At 49.4% G+C, this 24,494-nt stretch overlaps 1 protein-coding gene across 3 annotated transcripts in view; it reads right to left on the reverse strand.

The window, feature by feature from the left end:
* RXRG (retinoid X receptor gamma) overlaps positions 1 to 24,494 on the reverse strand; it is a 154,964-nt gene that overhangs the window by 113,233 nt on the left and 17,237 nt on the right. The gene's annotated exons all lie outside the window — the stretch shown is intronic.

Here is a 24,494-nt window from a genome sequence, read left to right on the forward strand (position 1 = left end):
GGGCAGGGCCTCCTTGGAGTGACCATGTTTGGCCTCCATCTTGAAAAGTGACAGGATTTCGCAGAGCAACGAGCACTTCCGGCGGACGGCGAGCCGTAGGGCAGAGCGGTGTGTCCGGGGATGCTCGCAGGTCGGCCGCGGAAGTACACAGTGGCATCTGGGGACGGGCTGAAGTGACTCCCGCCCCGAGACAGAGGTCAGTCAGGTCGCTAATGAAACTCTGGGGCAGTGTCACAAAGTGAGGCCCATGGGCCACCTGCCTCGGGGTCCTCAGGACCTCTCGGTGCTTCAAAACCCTCCGGAGGGGGTGGGGCCGTAATCTGCATTTAATATTGTCTGGGTGAAGCGCAGGCAGCTGATATTTCAGAAACACTGGTCAAGCTTGAGGAGATAAAGTCCTGACATAAAGTAGTGATGGTGTGAACGGGAAGGAGGAAATGCTCACCAGACCCGGGCCTGCAAGGGTCTCAGCTGGTCAGGATAAGTGGTCCCACTGCCCACAAAGCAGCGCTCAACAGCTCCTGGCCCTCAGCTCCTGCCATTCTTCCCTCGCTCAAAGGACCCCCACTTCCCACGATGTGGGGGGAAAGCACTGACTTCTCCTCCCAGCTTTTCCACTGTGTGTGTGATCTTAAGAAGTCACTTCATTGCTTGGGTCTCAGTTTCCTCAACAGTAAAATGGGGTGATTAGACGTGATTATCTCCAAGGCCACCTTAAGTCTAACCTGCAAACAACTATGGATAATATCCAGAATATACAAGGAACTCCAGCAAATCAAAAAGAAAAATACAAGAACCCCAACTGAAGTAAATGGCCAAGAACATAAATGGGCACTTTATAAAACAAGAAACCTTAAAACGCTAACAAGCATAGAAAGAGGTGCTTAACACTCATTAGTAATCAGAGAAATGCAAATTAAAACAATAGATGTCACTGTATGCTTGTTAGATTGTTGAAAAGTTGAAAGTGGACAATGTCACATGTTGGCAGGGACGTGGGTTAGGGGACCCTGGTGCACTGCGGAAGGGCTGTGTCCCGCCAGCCCGGGAGCAGTCTGGCACGACTGAAGTGAAATTAAGTGAGTGCCTGCCCTGCCACCCAGCAAGTGCACGCACTTGGGGTGTACCTGCCACAGAAAGCATCACACGTGCCCATAATGGAACACACATGATAACATCCACTGCACTATCCCGTGTAGTGGCGGGACCTGGAAGAGTGACCGGGTGAAATGTATAGAGTGCTATGGGACGGTTACAGGCAACTAACTATGTGTGTGTGTAGCAACACGGATGGATCTGAAAAACACACTGCGAGTGGGGGGAAAGGGACAGACAGAATGAGAACTGTCTAGTACCCTGGAAACCCTGGAAACACACAGTGAAAGCCAAAGTCCTTACCATGCCCCACAAGGCCCTCCGCGATCTGCCCTCCCTCCCACCACCACTCTCTACCTCACTGACATCATCTTCCACCAGGCCCCCCACCACTCACTCCATCCCAGCCTCACTGGCCACCCTGCTGCCCTTAACACACGTGGGGCACCAATGCTACAGCAGAGCCTTTGCACAGGCTGTTCCCTCTGCCTGGAACTGCAAGCCCTCAAAATCCCCAGGGCGCACGCACACACATGCTCCCCCTTTCACATACACACATACACACACACACACACACATACTCGCTCCCCGTTACCCTGCTCTATTTTTACCTGGGACAAGAATCAAATGTAATAAGAAGTAAAGTGAACAATAGCCTGAAAGGTAGGACGTGCTCTCCCCACCCCCCTTATCCACTGGGATTAAGCTGAGAGGGCAGCAGTTTCTGCCTGTTTTGTTCACGTCTGTCACCTTAGCACCAGCACAAAGCCTACCACAGAGGAGGCACTTCATAAATTTCTGCTGACAAGATGAATGACTGCAATGCCACACCAGCTACATTTAAAATACACTTTTAAACACGTGAAATGAATGGGGAGTGGGACTGAAGGTAAAGGGGATTCAGTAAGAGAGGAGCTTGGAGGGGAAATGAGAATAGGGTGCCATGAACTGAGGAGAATGAGGAATTCCACCTGTGTACCCAAGGTTAACAAAGGCGGTGCCGGGGAAGCAATGTCGGGCACCTCCTGCCCGGGTCCACTTTCCTGCCAGGCGTTTGCCTGACTGTGGGAGGGACTCTCTGCTCCGTCCACACAGCTGCCATCTCTGAGATTTCAAGGTGGGACCAGGGCTGAGGGTGTACAGTCCCAGGGAACACTGTCCACGGCTGCACCCCACACCCCCTGTCCTCACACACACAGCCCAGCTGAGGAAGAGAGGCCTGGGCTCCACACGGAACAGCACCCCATGTGGTAAGAGTGATCTCCCACTCTCAAAGCCTCTGCACAGCTGCAAGAGACGGTACTGCCCCGCTGCAGGGATGAGAGAACCAGCTTTCCCCAGGTTATCGGCCGTCCTCTTCACCTGGCCAGTACCTGGCAGGACTGAGAAATCCGGCAGCCAGGCACCCCAACATCATGCGTTGGGTTTTCTCTCCCCACTTCGTCTCCCTTTCTGCACAGAGCAGAAGACGTCTATGTTAGGGAGATGAACAAATGCACTTTTCCAAATTTGATTCTGCATGATTCTGCCACGGGTTCTTTCCTGTGCTAACTCCTCTTCCTCTCTAAGATCCAAGTTCAAAACCTATGGATTTGATCCAGGCTGTCTAAAAGCTCGTGTTGGAAAACAAGGCCAAACAAATCATCTGTTACTATTAAGACTGTAAAAGGATTATCCGTTCTTTGCAGCGGCCAGACGCTGGCGATCAGGTCTGGCAACAACGGCCCTGATGCCGCTGACAGGTGGGGGGGGGGGACCACTGGGAATGGGGGACAATCTGAGGGCAATGCTAAGTGTTTGGCAGGGGTCAGATCAGGGAAGGGTGCAGGCTAGTCAGTTTCTTAAGCAGGGCAGTGATTTAGGCCAAGAGAATAACATTTAAGATCAATATAAAAAAATTAAAAAGAATTTTTTTTTTAAACAACACAGTCTGCTCTCTGACTTGGGGTCCCCTTGGATGTCACTCCCTGTACTCACTGAAGTGACTGTGGGCTCATTTCCAATCAGCGACGTAATGAGAAGTGGCCCAGTGCTCTGAGCCGGTCTGCTTCAGAAGTAGGGTGTGGCTTATGTCCTTCGTCGCGCCCCTGAACTTGGCCAGGCCAATGCCCACCGAGGACCTCCAGCCAGCCCTCTGCACGGCAGTCCCATGCAGGCCCACAGGGCAGCCACTGTACACTGAAGTCTCCTGGAGGAGCCCACCCCCACCTCCCAGGCCACCAGGCTCCAGTGATCTCCTTTGGCTGATCTAGTCCTAACCCCTTACCCCCACCCGACAAACAACAGGCAAAAGACTCCACCATAACGGTTATATGTTACGTACACGGTGAGTTTCTCAGAAGCTGTACGGACCTGCAACACGTTATAATCTCTGTGGTTCTCATTTCCCCTCAAGTTAAATGGGGATTAAACTCACTCAGTGGCTCTGAAATGTAGAGCATCTTTATACAAAGGGCCTCACACAACCCCTGGCAGAGAGAAGGCCCTTGGAAAATGGTAACTTCAGGGAGAGAATGAGGCAGCTTAGCACGTGCCGCTTGAGAACCGCCCTTTGCAGAGGGGTCTCAGGAGACTGAGGCCCCTTATACCTCCCAGCGGCACCACCTTAAGGCAGACATTCCCTCGCTCTGAGCCTGCATGGCTCCGTTAGGAAAAACAGTCTGTGGACAAGAGCTCTGATTTCCCTTCCACCTCCAAAGTTTTATGTTTGTGATTATGGGGTCAAGTCTATAAAAGCAGAGAAGTTTGGTTTTTCTAAACCGTACCATGGGCTTTTACACAGCTTTATTTAAGCTCAAAAGAATATATATATACATATACATACATATACATACATATACATACATATACATACATATATATATATATATATATATATATATATATATATATATATTGTTTATAGAACGAGACATAACTTTGCCCTGAGGCAGTCACATCAGCAAATCACAACATTACAAGATGCATTCTCCACACAGAAATATATGCATGGAACAGACATAAGCACTCGCAGCTTCAAGAGGCTGGGGAGTGTGCTTCAGCAAGAAGACACCAGGTGGGAAGGCAGGGGCAGAACACTCCCAGTAGCGGGAAGCACGTGCAAAGTCCCTGGGGTAGGTGGGGGCAGGAGGCGACACATTTGAAAACCCGATCTCCTTAGCACAACAGCGCAAACTCCCAAAAAGGCTTTGATTGTAAGTCCTGTGCACCAAACACTACAAATCATTGCGGAGAGGAATTAAAGAAGATCGAAACAACTGGAAAGCCATTCCACATTCATGGCTCAGAAGGCTCAGTGCTGTGGAGGTGGGAATTGTCCTCCAAATTGACTGACAGGCTCAACGACACCCAAAAAGCCCAGCAGGCTTTTTGCAGAAATTGACAAGGTGATTCTAATACTTACACAGAAATGCAAAGGATGCAGAGTAACCACAACAATTTGGAACAAGAACAAGGTTGGAAGACACAGTCTTCCTCATTGTAAAACGTGGCATAGCTACAGTAACCAGGACAGTTTGTGCTTGCCTGGACCTGGGCTGGGAGCAGGGACTGACTGCACACTGGCCCGAAAGATCTTTTTGGAATGATTGACATTGTCTAAAATTGGATGGTGGTAATGGTGGCACAGCCCTGTGAATGTACTAAATTTCATTGAATTGCACACTTAAAACAGATGAAGTTTGTGGTTATATAAATCATATTGCTATAAACCTGGTTTTTAAAGGCTCTCAGTTGATTCCTCTGCAGAATAGCTCAGACAGGTGGAGGAGGAGGCCTGGCTCTCTCTCTTCTCTGGGAAGGACACCTGAGCCCCTCAGCACCAGAGGTATGTCCCCAGCCACCTGCATCAGCGGTGCCCAATCCCTCTGCCTCGGTGACTCTTCAGGGCCCCACTTCAGGTCTTTGGCAGCAAAGCTCACCTCGCAGAGTTATAAATACTTCAGGTCCGCAGGGAGCCCTGTCAGTCTCGGAGGTGGCACCAGTGACCCAGGACAAGGAAAACTCGATCCCTGGTGTTCGTGAACAGCCTGGCTGCAAGACAGTCTTAGACAATACACTGTCTCTTTAACGGCCCCTTAAGACATCCACGCTCTCTTAAAAGCTAATTCCTACAAACTAGTGCAACTAATACCCAGAAAAACAGGCCAACTGCACTAATTCGAGGGAAAGCCCATTGCCCAGGTGGTGGGTTACTTTAGAGCAGGGCAACCTGGGTTGTGTAATCAAACACCTGGTGAGCTTTTAAAACACACTGTACCCGGGTGCCAGCCACAGAAACCCAGATACAACCGGCATGGAATGTGCCCTGGGCACCAGCATCTTTTAAACCCTTCAGGTCATTCTCCTGCAGCTGGAGGCCTGAGAATCACCAGTTTTCCAGGGAGACCTTGTCAAAAGCAAGGTCTTCCCTCTGTGACTGCCTCGGAGCCTTAAAATGCACGTCTTCCTGGATAGGACCTTCTCCCCATCCATCTCCCTGAATAGGACTGTCTTCCCACTACCGGCTACGAGCCGCCACTGGATGAAGCCAGCTGGACGCAGGCCCCAGGAGGGGTCACTGCAGTGTAGGTGCTGCCATTTGTCCCAGTTTACCCCAAACAAGCTCATGTTGAGTGCGTGGATCGGGACCTTCCCAATCAGGACGCCCAAAGAAGAGCAAGTGCTAATAATGCAGCTGGTAGTAGGAAGGCGAACAAAGAGAGGGAGTCTCTGTTACCACATCAGTACTCGGGACTTCCCTCCCCCAGGGCCCCAGAGGGGGGGACCCTGAGCACTGAGCACAGCGTTAAATACAAAAGGTAGTCATCAAGCGTTAATCTCAGACCTGAGAATTTAGGACAGAGCTCCCTGCTGGCTTCAGAGGACAGAACGAGCCCTGTGGGTGGGGCAGAGCCTCAGAGACTTGCAACTGGGGACTGAGAAACGATAAAAATCAGCACCAGTGACAATCACTGCGAGAGTGTGACTAAACCATACACCAGGCCCTCTTGTCTCTAGCACCGTTTTACTGAAACCTCACAACCATCTCAGGTGCCTCATCTTACAGATGAGACAATGGGGGCGTAGAGAGGTGTAAGAATGTGCCCAAGCTGAGTCAGCAGGCAGGATTCGAGCCCACGTAACCCGACTCCGGAATCCAGGTACCCAGACCAAGGCACAGACACAGAAAGCAGTCCACCGCTCATGGGACATGAGCAAGGGATCCGGTGTGTGGAGAACGTTGTGCCGTGTCACCAGGCCCAGCAGAGAACTCTGCCCGACCGACCCGGACAAGCTTCCATCACCCACCCGCCTGGCTCTGACATGCCACGAGAGAAAGGGGGACACCCCAGACTGGAAGCCAGCTGCAACAGGAGAGTTGATCAAAAGCAGACTAAAGCGGGATCCTTTGTCAGGAACGCAAGGTGAGAAAAGCATCTGAGGAGGTGAGTGTGACTGGGGAAGCACAGGGCTGGGATTCCCGAGGGGTGAGGTTTCACCAGCAGCCGTGAGACATGCCGAGAGCTGGGGACCCACTAAGCATAGGCCTGTGTGTGCTGCACCCACCCAGAACCTCCACGCGTGCGTGAAGGACAGAGAGCTGGAAATGCATAGACTCGGGAGAAAATACACAGGGAGCTCAGATGGCACGGGGGGTGGAGGCAAACCTCTGAGCACAGCCGCCTGGCCTGAATCACCGTTCTCCAAATGCCTAGTTGTCCAGCAACAGAAAGCATTGGGTACCCAGGGTACGCTTTGATCCCGGGAGCATACCCATGTGACACTGAAAAGCACGCGGTACTCAGCCCTGCCTGCAAGGGGCGCACGAGAGCGTGTGGGGGGGCCAGAGACCCCCAGGAAAGAGACAGTGAGTGGTCCTTAGGAGTGACCCCCTCAGATCATGGGAACCCAATTTACAGAAGCCTCAGAAAAAAGAGGGCAAAGGAGGCGGGAGAGAGGGAGAGAAAGGAAGAAAAGAAAGAAGGGAAGGCGAGAGAGAAAGAGAGAACCAAATTCATACACGAAGTTCATTTAGGATGAGGGTAATTGAAGTGAGACTCACATACCATCTGCATCAGAAACGCCCACGGTACTCAGTAAGAAGACAGGCTCTCTGAAGCGGGGCCTGGGACTGGGGGCTGCCACACACCCCAGGACCCTTGGGCTCTGCACCCGGAGCCCAGTCTGTGCTCTGCCTGTGGCCAGTCTGCACGCTCAGCCCCCGGCTCCCACTGCTCCACCTCCGGGTACCGCCTCGTGTGGCCGCTCTCCCACGCAGAACGGTGGTCCGTGGCGAAGTCGTGAGCTGTCACGTCAGGATAAAACTATCCTGGCAGAGCCTGGGTGTCGGAGGGAGGCAGGTGCCAATTCAAATGCCGGCTCCGCTTCCCCACTTAACCCCACTGTATGTCGGCTTCCAGGCACCTAAAATCCTCAGAGCACTGCTGGGGGCGGGGGGCATCAGGTAGGACCCACATCTCTCTCAGCAGCCTTTCATTTGCTGACTTTTAAGACGGGACATCTGAGAAGGAGTCTTCCTAACGGATTGCCTCACCTGGCCTCAACGAGCAGGGAGAAAGTGCCCTTAAACGTTTCATCTGTTTGATTTCACTCCTTAGATAGTTCTCCTGACATGCCTGGCCACCAATCCTCCGCACACATGCATTTCTCTATCACACACACACACACACACACACACACACACACACACACACACACACCCCTCTTGATTCTGGTAAATTCATACCCATCCTTCAGCATCCTGCTCAAGCTTCTCCTCCACTCTGACACCGTCCCAGACCCGCGGCCCATGCCCACGCCACCCACACCCACTTCCGTGTCTGCTCACAGAACCTGAGCGAAATCCCAAGTCTGCTCTCACCGCACCATGGTGACAGTCCCGCTGGCCCCTGGTCCCCGAGGAGAGACACCTGTCATATCACTCTTTGTGACCCCAGCACTGACTGTCGTGCCTCCTATGCAGCAGGCACTCCACAATCTGTTAACACGTTCCATACGTAAAATATGAAATCATGAAACTGAGGTTTTCTTCAAGTGTAACTTACCCATAGCATTGTTTTCAAAAGCGAGTTTAAGTCAGGGGAAAAACTAAGCGCACTAGTTTAGTTTGTTTGTTTGTTTGTTTGTTTTTAATCTGAATCCAAATTATGCAGCTTGATCCCCATCCTTATTCATTAGATTTGGCTCTGAATTACAGGCTCCATCCTCACCAAAGGAAGGTTTGCCTCCACGGAAGATCTTACGAAGACTGTCTGACTGTGAAGGCGGAACAACAAACGCTGCTCAAGGAGACTCTACGTGAGGCGCTGCAATGCGGCAGGAAGAACGCGTCCCACACCACAGGGTCTCCCAGGGGCTCTCCCAGCTGCTGACCTGCTGCTGGGCTCACAGGTCGTCTCCTGCTGCCTGTCCCTTGATCAGAGTTCTGACGCAAGAGGCAACAGCCACATTTCTACCTGGGCATGACCCAAGCTTGCCTTGCTGTCCCAACCCCAAACTGCCCCCGTTATGAATCACTGTCCATGCCCTTTTCCCGCCACTTCCTATGACTGAGTTTACCTTGTCATTCAAACCGTTAACGGTGATGTTACAAAATTCTACTCAAATAATAGCTACCATTATATTGAGTGGTTCTCTGTGCCAGGTGCGCTCACAGAGGATTTACATGCACTCCATCACTACAAATCCCAAAGACCCTACCATATAGGTCCTATAAGTACTCGCTTTACACCAGTAACTTAGTAAGTGACGGAGCCAGGTGTGACGCCAAAACCCACCTTTCTGGGCATGTTAAATATTCACATAATACTCTGTGGATGAGGTGTTATTATTCCCATCTTACAGGTGAGGAAACCAAGACTTAGACGTAAGACTTCTCAGACTAATTCCAAATGGTTTATGTCACTCCAGTTACTCACGTCTCTTCAGGGCAGTGCTGGTGGCCATTTGCCAACACAAACAAGATGGCAGCCAACCAGGAGGAGGGCAGAGCCAAGAGGTGGGGACAGACGGGCGCGTGAGGCACAGTCCAACCTCCCCTTATACCATGGTCTTTCTAGTCGTGTGAGACATGAAACTGCAACTTATACGTTAGTCTGACTTGGGTTTTTACCTGTTGCTGGCAGCCCAGAGTCCTATCTGATACAAAATGAACACAGCAAGGTGAGACCATACAGAAATGTGGGGGACTTTCTTAAAACCCACACAGTTAAGTCTGTTCATCCAAATGAGGGCAGTTCCTTTCAAAGGAGCCATCTTAGGGGAAACAAAGTTGCATGTAGGTAGGCAACCAAAGTGGGGAATCGATGTACCTATGGGCACAATATTTGTAATCACAGTGTGATTCAAGCCCTGGGCAGTATTTCGGAAGGAACAGTGTACATCGTTTTGCAACCCTACTTAGTTCATGTTGCAGAAGGAAGTTCCTCAAGGGACAAGAAAGGAAAGAATGTGCTTCTGTTCCTCCTCAGACTGCAGGCTTGCTCTCTCTCGGGATGTCCATTCTGGACTCTGGAATATTACCAGGAAGAATCAGCTTCCTACCCCTGAACTAACAGCCTTGAAACCGGCAGATAAAATACCAATTCTCAGCCAATCAGACCTGCTGTCCCCAGGCAGGTCATGTGCCCGAGTCCGGCTTTGGCCTCAGATTTTCCTGCCCCAGCCCTGACTGGACTGGGTCTCAGCGGATTCCATCCCGGGACAAGGTCAGCAGTTCAGCGAGGCAGGTACACTTCCACACCTGGTTCATGACTCATGGCCGACACTGCTACCCAGACTGTTCCTCCAGTGGGATCGAGTCACAAGACCATGTTTACCACGGGCTATGAGATGGGGGAAATTGCAAAAATTCCTCCCGTCCGAGTGGTGCCGTTTCTCTCCCTGGGCATTGAAGGATAGCGGTGGTCATTGCTCAATTATAGAAGGACCAGATTAGCACCAAGAAGAGTTTCCTGAGTTTAAGGAGAAAAGGGGACGTCAGAAGTGAAGAATTCAAATCTGAGGCTCTTTGGCTCAGGCCTCACTGGGACCTCCATCCACAGGGCAGAGGAGAGGAAGGAGAAAATTCTCTTTTGCCCATTTCTGAGTGACTTCTCGTGGGCACAGTTGAGCTTGGATTCAATACACTGTTGACCTCTGTTCCCCGACCTAACTGCACGTGTGACAGTGAAACCCTGGAGTGGCATCGTGGCTGTTTAGCTCAGGTAACACTGATAAACTGGCCCAGCCGTAGTGAGGCATTGAATGCAAAGAAAGCACAGAGTGGTCTTGAAAGAGATCTGAAAAGCAATTGAAATCTTGCCGCAATCACTTTGAAAGGCACCAAGAAAGCATCCCATTCATAACAATAATAAAAGTCCTCCAGACCCTCTTTCCCCGTCTCCTTCCTGTTTCTCCATAGAGCGGGGATGGCCTGCCAAGTCCAAGCCCCACAACCCAAATGCCCCCAAACCATCTCTCTCATCTCAGCCTCATTTGCTGTCAGCCCGCTTTCTGCTTCCCCTCCTGAAATACTCCGCGGCCCCCCACACCGCACCCCCTGCCCTTGTCAACATGGCTCCACCACTCAGTTCTCCCCCCTTCTCATCACGTGACACCACAGGACAGAAGCAGCCACCGCCGTCCAACATCCGAGAAGCCTGCTTCCTTTTGGAAGGCAGGGGGAGGGAAAGGTTCCGAATGGAATATGTTCACTTTTTTTTTTTGGTCTTTATCCCATTTGCTCAGCAAACAACCTAAAATGTACGGACAGAGGCTGATGCCTGAGGTCAGATGACCTGGATTGTCTCAGTCACGGTGTGTGACTTTGGGGCAATTACCCCGAACATTCTGGCCTCAGTCTCTTTGTAACACAAGGTGACGGGGATGCCTTCTTCATGCGGATGTGGGGATGAGGAAATGCGAAAGCACGCTGTGTTGTCAGAGAACAAGCCGAGCACCGAGCGCTCAGCACACATCATTTCCAAGGCCGCTGGCTTTCACTCTTCCCCTGGGCTTGGATATTATACATGCATCATTCTCGTCACTACCGAAGGTTTGATAAGATACTTAGAGATAGCAAACGGTCTGTTTCCCATGTCAGTCACTCTTCACAGTCTTGGCTAGAATCTTAAGGCCTGGCTTTGCCTATGTGTGAGTTCTGTGACTCTGCCAGCTTGTTCTGGCAGCGTCCCGAAAGTGGAACCCACAGAGTTTAGGCCGTCAGTTCTAAATCTGAATTCCTGTTCCTCAGCCTCAGGCTCCACACACAACTTTCAAACCTCCGCGAGCCAGAGCACAAAAGGTATTTCTGATCTGCTCCCCCTTTTAAAAGAGGCTCCCATTCATTTTTAATTATAGAAATCAAGATGCCCCCATCTCCAGGTTTCTCATCAAGTGCAGGCAAAGGCATCAGACAGGTAATACAGGCAGGAAAGAAGAGAGCTGCGTTAGAAAGGGAAAGACTATAGCAGCCAGATCCCAGGAACAAAGAATTAGGACAAGTCACCAGAGTACTTCACAAAAATACCGAGAACACGCGGATCCCCTGACTTCCAGGGAAAACGGTCCCACACGAACCCCATCAGCTTCCGGGTGAGACGGCCTCAGTGTAAGTCAGAGGTTGGGTGAACGGGGACCTAAAGCAAGGGAGGACGAGAGGACAAAGGGATATGCGAGCTACAAGCTACAGCGGTGGCATCAGCAGCTGGGCTCTTCTTTTTCTTTGAACTTCACTTTTGGGTTATGGTACCTATGGACCAGGTGGACGGAAACCTGATGGCTCCTGCTCAAGAAAGGCAGCAGGCGGCGAGTATCTTTCCCCTCTGCTCCCCCAGGACTGGAGGAGTCTCACCTTTTAATGAAGATGTACATTGACCTTGGTTCGTGATCACCTATCCGCTAGCCCATCACTGAGTAGAGCGAGGAAGATGGACAAGTGAAGATGGCAGAAATGGCTGAGAAGAGATTTTTTTAAAAAATACGATTGAATTGCTCTCTTTGTCAGAGTCCATACCAGGCAGTTAATTTGCAACACATTTGATTTCCCTTGGACTTCTTTCTTGAACATATGCCGTCTTCTGAAGGACAGTCAAGCTCAAGCAGGCGGATGGTCTGGAGAACTCACACAGCCGGGACCACCCCTTCCTTACACGAGCCTTCTCCCTTAGATCACCTCACCACCCTCAACAGCTGCAGCTAAAAGGAGGTAACAGCACCTGGATTCCACCCCAAGGAGGAATTTAGCTCTGCCCAGGCTGGTAAGAAACTAAGAGCTCCAGCTGATTATGTACTCAAAGTATAAAACTTAAACTTGACATTGAAACCAAAATAAACATAACACCACACGGCTTTTTCCATTGACCCCTTCTTTGAGTCTCACTGCATTTTGCTTAACAAGCAGCCCATCCGCGTGTGGCTAGAGAAGAAGACATTCTCAAGGGCCAGAGAAAGCCACAGAGACCCGTGCAGGAGAGAAGTCTCCGTCATGGAAACGCCACACTCTAGATGGAATTTCACAAGCAGGACACACGGCACCACCAAACTGGGTCCAGTGCCCTGGCTGTGGCTCCTAATTGTCTGATCTGGTTCTATCTACGGGTCAAGGAAAAACCTGGAAATGCTATACAGTCACCACACAAGAGGCTATTTCCAAGGGACCAGGATGCTATCCCAAGACCAGCAGCTTTGCTTTTCACCTCAACATCCACCACCACCCCCTTCACAGGCACATTGGAAACACTGCCACTGCAGAGGGCGACCACATTAAACATCTCTAGAATAATCAGACTGGATGCTGAGATGCCTCAGGGAACTGCAGATTTTTCCCAAAATAAGAAAATTGAGTTCTTTGAAGCATATCTGAAGAATCAAATACCTACCTACGTCTTCTGTTGCAGATACTGACACTACTCCACATGCACTTTTCCCAAACTGAAGCTGTGGGTCTTCAGCCCAAGCTGAGAGGTCAGGGCACTCAGGGGGCTCTGTCTAAAGAGGTGACCAGGAAGGAACTAGCCAGAGACTGCCCGGATCCTGACAGTTATGTCAGCTATCCATCCTTTCACTCAATAAATAAATATTGGACAAAACAAAACACCCATAGGACAAGCAAAGTGAGGGATAGAAAAATAGTTAAGAAATATACCTTGTCTTCAAACACTAAGTCAAGACACATAGACCAGAAAAAAAAAAAAAAAAACCCCACCTAAAATAAGGTAGAAAGCATAGAAAGCATAGAAAGCATTAATTGCCCTGAGAGGGGTACAAATGAAGTACCATACTCATGTGAATTCACAGCGGGCTGAAGTTATTTCAGGTGGAAGGGGTCAAGGAAAGCTTCACAGAGGAAACGGCATTTCAGATGACTTTGGAAGGATGGGCAGGATTTGGACTTGAAAGCTCAAAGCCACGTGCACCCAGGTGGAAGCACTGGCCTAAGCAATGGATCTGAGGAGGCAAATACAGCAAATGAGACATTTTTCAGTCTGGCACAAAATACAGGGGGAAAATTGTTAAAATAAGCTGGAACTCTTTCACGATTAGATTCTTTAATTCAAATAGTTGAGTAACATGGGGCCTAAAGATGACCACTGATTGCCAGACGATTGCACGGGGTGTTGGGGGTTTGTCAAAAGCCCAGAGTAATTTTTTAAGCACATAGATGACAGGTTCTGCTAAGAAAATCACTTCCCAGCTACTGCAGTGAACAGACAAGACCGGTCTTTGAGGCCTGTCAGCTGCCTCTGTTTGTAGAGGTTCTTGCTGTTTTCATCAACCGCTCAGTCCCCACACCTGGACCTTTGGCGATTAGAAGCGGGAGAGCACTTTCTCCTGCCCCCCCCCAGGGCTCCCCCCCCTAGTGGGTATCTTGACCCTGGGCCTGAGCAGTCTCCCCAAGTGTCTGAATGGACAGCAGCTCTGTCCTGGGTTTCCTCCAGCACATTGGGGGCTGACGTTGTACTCACTGTCCTAGACTTTTTGATGAGAAGTTCTCTTCCAGGTTGAGAGACTGAACCGTAGATTATTACAAAGCACCAAAGGAAACGAACTCGGAGGGACCAGCCGCTCAGAGATCAGTGACTTAGACAATGCTGCCACCTATCGGTCAAAAATAAAATTGCTGCCGGTCGAGCGGGAGTGATTTAATGGCACATTTCTTGTGGATCTGGAATGGGCGGGCAGTACCTGAATTTATTACAATGTAGGAAATCTCTTTGGACCCTAAAAGAGGGAGCGAAGGGGGAGAAAGGTTGGACAAAGCGCCCGGATAAGACAAAGAGATGGGGGAAGAGGAAGATTACAGCGCCCTCGCCAAGCGCCTCCCGTACACCACACACGGGTCTGAGCGAGGAACGACCACACGGAATCGGGATTCAGGCCCCACGAAAAGCCTGAAGGACTGTCACTTTTGTGCCCTCTGTTCGAGTGGGAAGGGCCACAGAAGCGGCAGACCTGAACGAGCCGACAGCTCAGACACAGCAGGGCTGGTTTCCCAAACTCCATTCTTATGCTACCGTCCAAAGCCACCTGCTGTCACTTTCAGCTGCTTAGGGCAGATGTGGAGTCTACGAGTGTCTTCTGGCTTTGACCACAGTCTCCTGCGAGGGTGTTACATACAGGAAGCTGATGCTCCCGGTTAGAAGTTTGAACAGAAGGATGTCTGGGAAATCTGGTGCCCTGGATTCTATGTATCTGGCCAGGGGCTCTATTTTGCCTCATTCCTGCCCCTCTAAAGCCCTCTACCTAATCGCAGGTACAGTAACGGTTCAAAGCCGTGCTGTCCAGGTCACCAGCTACGTGTGGCCCCTGAGCCCTCTGCAACATGGCCCATCCAAACCAATAGTACCATAGGTGAGAAATACACACCAGATTTCTAAGGCTTCATACAAAAATTGAAATACAGAATATCGACTACCTGGTGACATGATACTATTTGGGATCGATTAGGTTAGATAAAGTATATTATAAAATTAATTTCACCTGCTGCTTTTTACTTTTTAATGGAACTACTTAGAAAATTTTAAATTACATATCTAGATAGCACTATGTTTCTTTTGGATAGCACTGGTTTAAAGATATGCAAACCGGCGCTTGTAAATAAAGGCATTTCATACATTAGTTAGCACGAGATCACCGGCAGGAAACTGAAATCTGTTTCTTCCCCGGATGACAGACAGAAAACTGCCACCTGAGGTTCCATTACGACAGCTATGATTATGAACCAGGAGCTCGCCGTTGTGAGGAACTAATGAAGTCTGGTATCTTACGGGTGACCCACTTGCTCGCTAATTATCCCAAAGTTTTCACCCGGCAGATTACGTTAATAATAGTGTGATTTATTATACACTAGAAGCAGGTGGCCTGTCAGGCTCGACAAAGCTCTTCGTGCTTCTTCTGCTGAAGAAAGGAGAGCCATGGCTGCCCCACTCAGGTGTGTGCCTAAGGCCATGGTATCTTCGCCCCATCTAGTTCCCTGTCTTTGAAAAAGACGGAAATCTCAGTGGGATCTAGACTGTCACACCCTAAGACTAAAGTAATGCAGCCTTCAAGGCTCCTTTCCAGGCTGACCCAGGTTTCCTGGAAGGTTTTTTAAAAATCTCATCCAAAACAACCCTGGAAAAACGGCTTAGAGAAATGTACAAGCCAATGAACTCCTAAAGACAAGACGTATCCCAAGTCCCTAACCGGGGATTTAAAGGACAGGGCTAGCCCGTGGCTCCCCAGAGTGACAAAGCACTGGTCCAAACCCCATGGAGTTCCCTCCTTGCAGGGCCTGCAGAGCAGCAGTGACCCGGGTGGGGCCAGAGCATTCAGCTTGGGCGAGGCCACCAGGAATGGCCCCGCCTGCCAGGAATTCTGAAGGCCCTCCTTTTGCCGTAGAGTCAGGCTCTATGCCCGTCCATGCTGTTCCCAGATGGGCGGAGGATGGACTAATTGATTTCTCAAGTTCACCTCAAAACTAGACTCTGATCCTCAGCCTTCCGCAGAAAGGAACACACCCAACAAGTGAAATTGAAGCAAAAAATAACCTTGGTCTGAGGTCTCCCAGGAACCCGCTGGAAAGTGCACAGTGCAAACTCAACAGATAGCTTCTGCCAGCATTTCTCAATTTTCCCTGCTATGTGTGATATTTTCCATGGATGAGACCAGAGATGCTGGTTGTAAATGATAGTCAGATGTTTAAACAATTTTGTTGCTGAAACATGATAATTTCCAGAAGCCCCTTTTCTGTACACAGTATCTTTTGGGGAGACCCACCACCAAGCAAATGAATTGTACGAGAAAAATGGCAGAAGATCTGGACATTAACCAGGAAACTGAACCATACCATGCCTTGAACAAAACAAAACAGGAAAAAAAAAAAAACCATTAATAGGAAACAGGCCAGTTTTTAAGGGTCATGGAAAGAATACACACTGGGTTCTCAGCAATTGGCTGTGTTTCAAAGCCAGTAACCCCCAACTTGTCAGGGAGGATTGCGGTTAATGCTGAGAAAGACATGTGCTGAAAAGTTCCCAGTTGCCCTTAAATTCCTAAATTTCTAGTCACAATACCATACCACACATGTGCAGAGCAGAAACGTCTGCTAAGTTTTAAGAGGGCCCTCCTGTAAGCAAGCCCAATATATAAAATCTTAACATAAAATCAGCACATTCGGATCTGTTCATTTGTATTCAACAAGGATTAACTTCCAAGTATTTTTCAGGAAAATTTTTCCTATTCAGATATTACGTCGGATCACATGAAACTGCCAATTTTATTGACTGTTTTAACCAAATAAAACCAACACCCTGGCGATCCCATTTGGTTGGATCTATACATTTCATTAACAACAGAGGTGCCAGAAAAATTTAAAGAGAGAATTAGGAATCCCTGCTAAGTTTCAAAGTGGCAGAAATAAAGATTTTTTGAAATGCTTCCCAAATAGCAATTCAAAGTCAACGGGAAAAAATTTTGTTCAACCTTTCAATCTTGATCTACATAATTTTTCAGTAAGTCACCTATAGCCTGTTTTAATCCGAGTACTACAGGATGTAGTCGGTGATGATTGGAACTCTGTTAATAAGTCTGGTAATGCCCCAAATAACAGTGATAAACTCCACATTTATGTATTTTCACATTTCAAAGCAGCTTTCATGGAAATGACATCTGTTAAGCCACATCCCCAAATCCTTGGTGAAAATGAAGCAGAGATGGAAGAGAGGGAGAGAGCAAAAAAAGGAAAGCTGGACTAATTTTGATGATCAGAATTTACGTATCCAAGTAAGGATTGCTTTTCAAAAGAATCCCCATGGGAAGCTGTGTGCAGCTGCCAGGAGACACTGCCACATCGCCCAGACTGCCTGTGGGATTCCTCTGGGAACTGCCTTCAGCGCTAATAAGAGAACCAGTACCTCACTTGCATTTTTCCTTCTTCTTCCTCTTAAATTCCAAAGTGGGATCAACCAGCTAGGAACCTGCTTGTTCCACAAACTTAGATCCAAATGCGTTGGGGTTATTTCCTAAAATACATACATAATTTATCCAAACTCGTAGAACTCACAGCACCAATAGGGAACCTTGAGATAAACTAAGGACTTTGAGTAATGACGAAGTGTCCGTGTAAGCTCCTCAATTGTGCCACACTGACAGGGGACAGTGGGGGAGGCTGGGCACGTGTGGGGGCGGGGGCATATGGGAAATGTCCGCACCTGAACCGAAACTACTAAGAAAAAGAGAAAAAGTGACATGCATGAAAGTGAGGTTAAAAACTACTCTTGGAAAAGCCGTCTGTCCACGCCGAGGGCATCCAAGGGGGCCTGGTACGGGCTCCCACGCGCCCTCCTGTCCCCCTCTTCGCCATCAGTACCCTCCACCCTCTGGGAAGAAAGACCAGCTCTACCTTTAAACCACGGCGATTAGGAAGGAGACCGTGTGGAATGTCCCAGAGAGTGGCCACCCCCAGCGCCACCCCAGCGGCGTCACTACCTTCCTTTACTCGTTCTGTGTCTGTTGACGTATCGGAAACTCGCAGCACAGCTTCGCGCTGTAATCTCTCTCGTGAGAAGAAACACCCCGCGGGAACTCAAGTAACAAAATATAAAGGTCTGGCGAGCATGTAAATAGCAAGCAGGGGACGTGTTTTCTCATAGAAAACGAAGGGAAGCGAGACAAAGGCTGGCTGCCACCGTTTTCAGAGTTTACTTATTTTAAACAATTCCGTTGACCCATAAAATTATTTCTTATGCCTTCGTCTAGACGAGTGGATTGTTACTTGAAGATTGACAGATAAGAGTAAGTGCTCCGGGGACAGAGAACGCGTGCGACGGCGCCCCCTCGCTGACTGACATGAGGCAATCGAGGTCAGGCCGTCTCTTCATCAATCTGGGAAGGCTTCCTGGAGGAATCGGCGCGCCACCCCACTGCCAGCCCCGCCCTGGGCTCCCGCGGTTGCTAAGGCAACAGGCAGCCTCCGGGATGCCGCGGCGGCCAAGGAGGTACCCACCCGCGGGCGAGCACTTCCCACCGGCTCCCACTGCTCTACAGACGTGCAGAGTCCGCCAATGAGCTCCGCCCTCTCCAAGACCCACCAATCAGGCGCTGCCATATAATAATGCCCAAAGCTGAGTGGGCGGATACCCGGGGAGGGTGGGTTGGGGAACAGAAGCTGGATGGAAATGGGGGCGCCTTTTCCCTCGCCTTGTGAAATGGCTTTAGTGACTCCTCTGTTGTTCCAGGTAGGGGAGGGTCCAGGACCCTGTCACGGGTTCCTGTGGGCGAAGAGGGCGGTTTCAGAGGAATCGAGGAAGTGAGTCCCCGGGACGCCCCTCTGAGCCCACACCGCTGGGGTAGGACTCGCCGCCAGCTGGAGGAGGCGACTGATGGACACCTCCACGGTTTCCTCCCTGAGACAGGAAACGAACCACCCAATCTCATCGTCATCGTCATCATCATTGCTCCAGGAGGCGGACAGGTGACCCAGGTCATATGAAAGTCTGTCACTGTTGGGCTCGGGGAAGATTTGGACAAGTCGGTGAAGCAAGGTTCTGGGTTGAAGAGGAAAACGTAGTTGTTTTTCCCGGAAAAGAAACAGTCAGCAAGAAAGTGAACGCAGTGAGACCTCCCAGCAGGGAGTAGGATTTCGAGGAGGAGGAACAAAGATGACGAAAGATAAAGAGGAAAGAAGAGGGAAACGTCCGAGAAAGGTCTGGGAGAAGAAAGGGAACAGCTCAGCCAGTGGGAAAACAGAAGAAAATGACAACTCTCAAAGCTGCTTCTCTGTGGGTAGAATGACCGTATTTTCTGGGCCACCAACTGTACATATGAAGGAAAGCTGCTGCACTTGTGGAGAAAGTTGAGGCTGATTTAAATGAGTCCTGGTCTTAAAATCCGGGCTGTGTGTGTCAGCCTGAGGCCTGACTCGGGACAGGGCACAATTTTCATCCACCAGTTGTCAGTGTGCAAAGTGCCGTGGTCAGGAAGCTTTGGAACAGTCTCCAAATGTGATCACGTGGGAGCAGGTGCCAGGCTTTCTTGGATATCCCACATCTGTGACATCTCTGTGCTTTTCAAATCCCTGTTACCCCTTCCTTCCTGACAGTGTGCCTGCCTGAATCTCCTTTCTCACTGAGGCTTTGCTCCCATTCCATGGAAAGCGCTTCCCACAGCTCACATCATTATACTGGGTTTGCTTTTTTTTACTTCTTTTCCAAGCTTGTTTCTGATTTCCATGGAGGATGCTGTAATTCCGAGCCTACTGTACATAGTTACCTTTCCAGGAACAATAGTAATGAAAGGAAAGGTCTTCCTTTTCCACTCTGGATAAATACCTAAGCTACTTACCTTGGTCTTAGGAAACCAGCGTTACGATAATGGATTCACTTCCAGGAGCAGTTCTGCCCTGTCAGCTCTCCATTTGCCCCTCAAGAGTTTCTCTCGTTTCATTTTCGAGTTTTAGGTGCTGGGGTCTCACTTCATTAGGAGTCTAGCATCTTGTTCGTCCCCGAGCTCTGAAACTGCATAGCCAAGTGAAGGGTGCTGGAAGCGGCTGGCGCTCTGGTTTTCTAACAGCTTATGTGGCCGCTGTTTGGCTTCTCCTGTTTTCTGACTCTGCCTTTCCCTTTTCATACCGCTGACCGACCTTATGGAAGTTTTAAGTCACTCTGTCCCCTATTAGGTAAATTATACTGAGCGTTTCAAGCCATTTGCAGGTAGAAGCAAGATGGTTAACGTCTAGATCCCAGATGTGTTGGCCTTACGCTCTCAGTACCACTCCCCCCACGTGGGCAGGTTGCTATGTTACGCTGTTCTTTGATTTCACCTTGGGTCCATCCAAATGGCCCTCTGCACACTACGCCTCAGGGAAGAAAGAATCGACTAGGGATCGCATTCCCCAGTCCTGCTCCTCCACCATTTTTAAATGTCAACTATTCTGGGTCATTTGTTCCTGAATCTCAGTGTAAGTCTGAGTGTTTAGAAAAGAGGTAGTGGGAGGAGGGCAAAACGTGAAGAAAGCTGAAGTGAAAGCCTTGTCTCAGAAGCGCCTGGTCAGGCGGGCAGACCCCTCTAGAAATGGTAGGGTACCCGGAGGAGGAACCGGGGTCCACAGGCAGATCCAATAATGTTGTAAAGATTTTGTCGGGTGAGCCCCGGTCCCACCCCCCACCCCGCCAGAGGCTCTCGGCCGCTTCCATCATGGGAGTGGCTGCCTTTCCGCGAACGCCAATGATTACACGCGTCAGCTCTTCCTGCACACCTGCCACCTGGCCCAGTGCTCCCAACCTGGAAGTCACTGCATTCGCTCCCAGGAAGCTGCTGGGGCTTCCGTTGCCCCAGCCGTCGGCCTCCACACAGCCCTGTGCCCTAACAGCCTCCACATGGAGCCGGGTCCCCCACCGGCCGCTGTGGGGACATCACAGAACGGCTGTACGGGACAGAGCTGCTTCCTGCCTTGCTCCCATGGGACTGGCCTTCCACACAGAGCCAGATTAAGGAAACAAAGCCCAGAACTCCAGTCAATGTCCCCAGGGCTCAGACAGGAAATGCAGCTGGAAGCCAGACAAACAGACATGGAAATGAGAAACAAGATACTATGTTCAGAGAAAGAAGGTTCCACCGAGTAGCGCGAGGGAAGCAGATGACCCTCTGGTGATTCCTGCAATGGGATGTGAGTACTTTGTGACAGACACAGCGGCAGCCAGGTGTGAGGCGTTCTGCCTCAACCCCACAGGGTCATCAGCACGAGGGACATAACGTGTCTCAGTTTCTCTGGCAAATATATATATAGAATATGGGTCACGTGATGGCTAAACTGAGATGGGGAGCAGAGAGCGGAGGTGGGACCGCAGCCTGCAGGCCACTCACCCTGAAAGTACAGCCAAGCCTCCCCTTCCCAACTCGTGTACTTGGGGTGACAGCTGATGTGACGCTGCCCACGCGGGAGCGTGGCCGCCGCCCGCACACGCTTTCCCTTGACAGTCCTGCAGGTGCCCGGACAGACCGACGGACGCTGCGTCCTTTATTTCACTTTATTTCAGCTCCTCCTTCATGCAACACCGCCTCTCCTTTGCAGGTCCTCAGCTGACTTTTTAAAAAATGTTTTTGGTAATTCTTGGCCGTATTTTTAAGTAAATTGATGGGTAGGGAATAGAGGTTTAGCATTCAAAAAATTCCCAGGAGGAAACCCTCTCCTCGCCTGCCCTGCAGCCACCCGTTGCTCCCCAAGGAGACAAATGGGGCTTGTTTATTTGCTGAGTACCCACCACTCCCATGTTTTAAAGTTGGCCTGGAAAGGAAGTTCCTGAAATCCAGTTTTGCGATCCTTCGGGTTTCACCACCCGAGGGATGGAAAAGTTTGAAGGGAGTTGGCGATTCATAGATCAGGAGAAAGCTGCCAGGTGCTGGAGTCCCACACCCACACCGCAAGGCACCTTTCTAGAGCGTGCACCCCAGTCACAGACATGCTCTCACCTCCTGAGCTGCAAGCCCCTAGGAGGCGGCGGCGGCCACCTCTGCCCGGTGACAGCACCACCTTCTGACCCTTCCATACCTCTGGGAAGGGCTCACCACAAGGAGGAAAGGGGCCAGTCCCCTTGACCTACAGACACACTCAGCAAGCCCTAACTCCCAGTGCCATGGTATCTGGAGGTGCGGGAGTTAGGAAGGTAATTAGGTGTAGCCAAGGTCATGAGGAGGGAGAACCCATAGTAGGGATTAGTGTTTATAGGGACTTACAGGGCCCTTTAAGAAGAGGAAGGGACCATAGCTCACACTCTCGCTCTTGCTCTATCTATCATCTATCTATCTATCTATCTATCTATCTATCTATCTATCATCTATCTATCTATCTATCATCTATCTATCTATCATCTGCCATGAGAGGACACAACCAGAGGACGACCAGGAAGAGAGTTGTCACCAAGAACCAAATCTGCCAGCGTCTTGACCTCAGACTTCCAGCCCCCACAACTGTCAGAAATACATGTCTGTCATTGGAGCCACTGATATTTTGCTTTAGCAGCCTGAGCTGACGAGGACAATGAGTAACACAGGAAGTGAAGAGTGAGTTCTGGTACATAGTTAATGTCCTTCCCACTAAGGAAAGTCACAGCACATTCATCACGCCCCTATTTAAGAAGACAGACAAGAGCAATTCCACTTGAATTTGACTGTCGGCAACATTCCCTATCTAGCAGCACACAGATCATAACGTTACAAACAAAATAACAGAAATAAATAAAGGACAGGACGACCAATGGAATGGTTGGTTATGCTGTGAGCAACTAACATCTACAAGGTCATCCTAATGTGGACACTGATTATTTGGTTTCCAACCTTTAGGGTCAAACTCTTCACAAATCATTGGAGAGTTAACCCCCTTTACAGAACAGAGGGTAGATGTTATCAGTCTTGATTTTATGAAGTAAAAACATAGTTGAAAGATGTACAGAAGTGAAAGAGGAAGGAGTGTGGAGGTCAAAGGGTAAGTACAAAGGTCAAAGGTGGGGTAGTAAAGAGATACATACACGTCTAGAGAAAGGAAGAGGAAATGGGGCCTGAGGAAATGGGTGGAGAGTACACAGGTCATCATGGAAGAAGAGAGGAAGGTTATTGAACAGTATAGATGGAGAGGGGGTGGGTGGAGGGCAATGAAAGTCCACTGTCACAGCACACAGCCAAGAAACAATGTACAAAATGGATGTAGCAAGAAGTAGCACACGCATGATAAATAGAGATAAGGAGGCAACTAGCAGGGAAATCAATTATAGAAAGAGTTCAAGAGCAGCCGCTCCAGGCGGGCAGGAGTAGGTGGGGCTGGGAACCGTGGCCTTTCTGTGCCACCGATTTACTGAACAGTTGTACCCGAAGTACGTTAATGAAAGTTTTAGAGTAAGAGGGATGGTGGTGATGCATTTAACAGATCTATGCATTCAAAACAGTAAGAATGAAATATACTGTGATTTAAAAGCCTTATCTTTCCCCAAAACTGAGCCATTTCTTGAGGATGTAAGATGGCCGAGGTTTTACGTCCACCTCCTCCCACAGCCACTGGAGTCCACGCCTGTTACATTGTAGCAGCTTGTTACACTGTAACTACTTAAACAAGGAAACACTAATCACCTTGTCGTTAGGTAACCACTATTTGGAATGAAATCAGACTTTGCCCCCAGATATGGGTCCTCATCTACACTGCTTGGCCAACTTGAAGATTTTTGTGCATACAGAGCATTTCTTCCTAACCAAGAACCCAGGAGAGCATGCCATGTGTGCACCCTGGCACGTAGAGCCCACACCCCTGTGCCAGACGGCCACACCTGAATCCTGCTCGGACGTGCTCCGAAGGCCTGCGTTCTCTGTGCTTTGTACAGCTTTGACTTCTGGGTAAGCAAAAAAATAATATTTTTGCTTAGCAAAACCCATGCATGAGCAAAATCTACAACTGTTTTTATACTGGAGAGAAAAAGACATCAGTGAAACAAAACGGAGAATCCAAAAATAGACCCAAATACAAATGGTGTTTTCGTTCATGGCGAAGGTGGCATTTCAAATGAGGAGGAAAAACATGGGTTCACTGGAAAACTATTGGGGGGAAAGCTCGATTCCTAATGCATTCCTTCAGTTTTGGGCGTCAAAGATTTACATACAAATTATCAAAGATTTAACATGTATTAAGGAGTTGAATATAAAATAAACCATAAAATTTCAAAAACAAAGTGTGAGTGAAGGTAGGAAAGGCTTTTCTAAGAAGACTATAAAACCTAGAGACAATAGAAAGTAAGAAACTGGTAGATTTGAACACACAATTTTTTTTCTCTATGGAATAAAAGTTAGTCTAAGCAAAATGCAGACCAGTGGCAAATGAAAATATATTTGCAACATATACGGCAGCAAAGGGCCAATTTCCTTACTTAAAGCTTATGTAAATTAACAAGAAAAAA

Source organism: Rhinolophus sinicus, chromosome 11 (genome assembly GCF_057876585.1).
Source record: "Rhinolophus sinicus isolate RSI-liver-muscle chromosome 11, RSI-T2T, whole genome shotgun sequence".
In the NCBI taxonomy this organism is placed as follows: domain Eukaryota; kingdom Metazoa; phylum Chordata; class Mammalia; order Chiroptera; family Rhinolophidae; genus Rhinolophus; species Rhinolophus sinicus.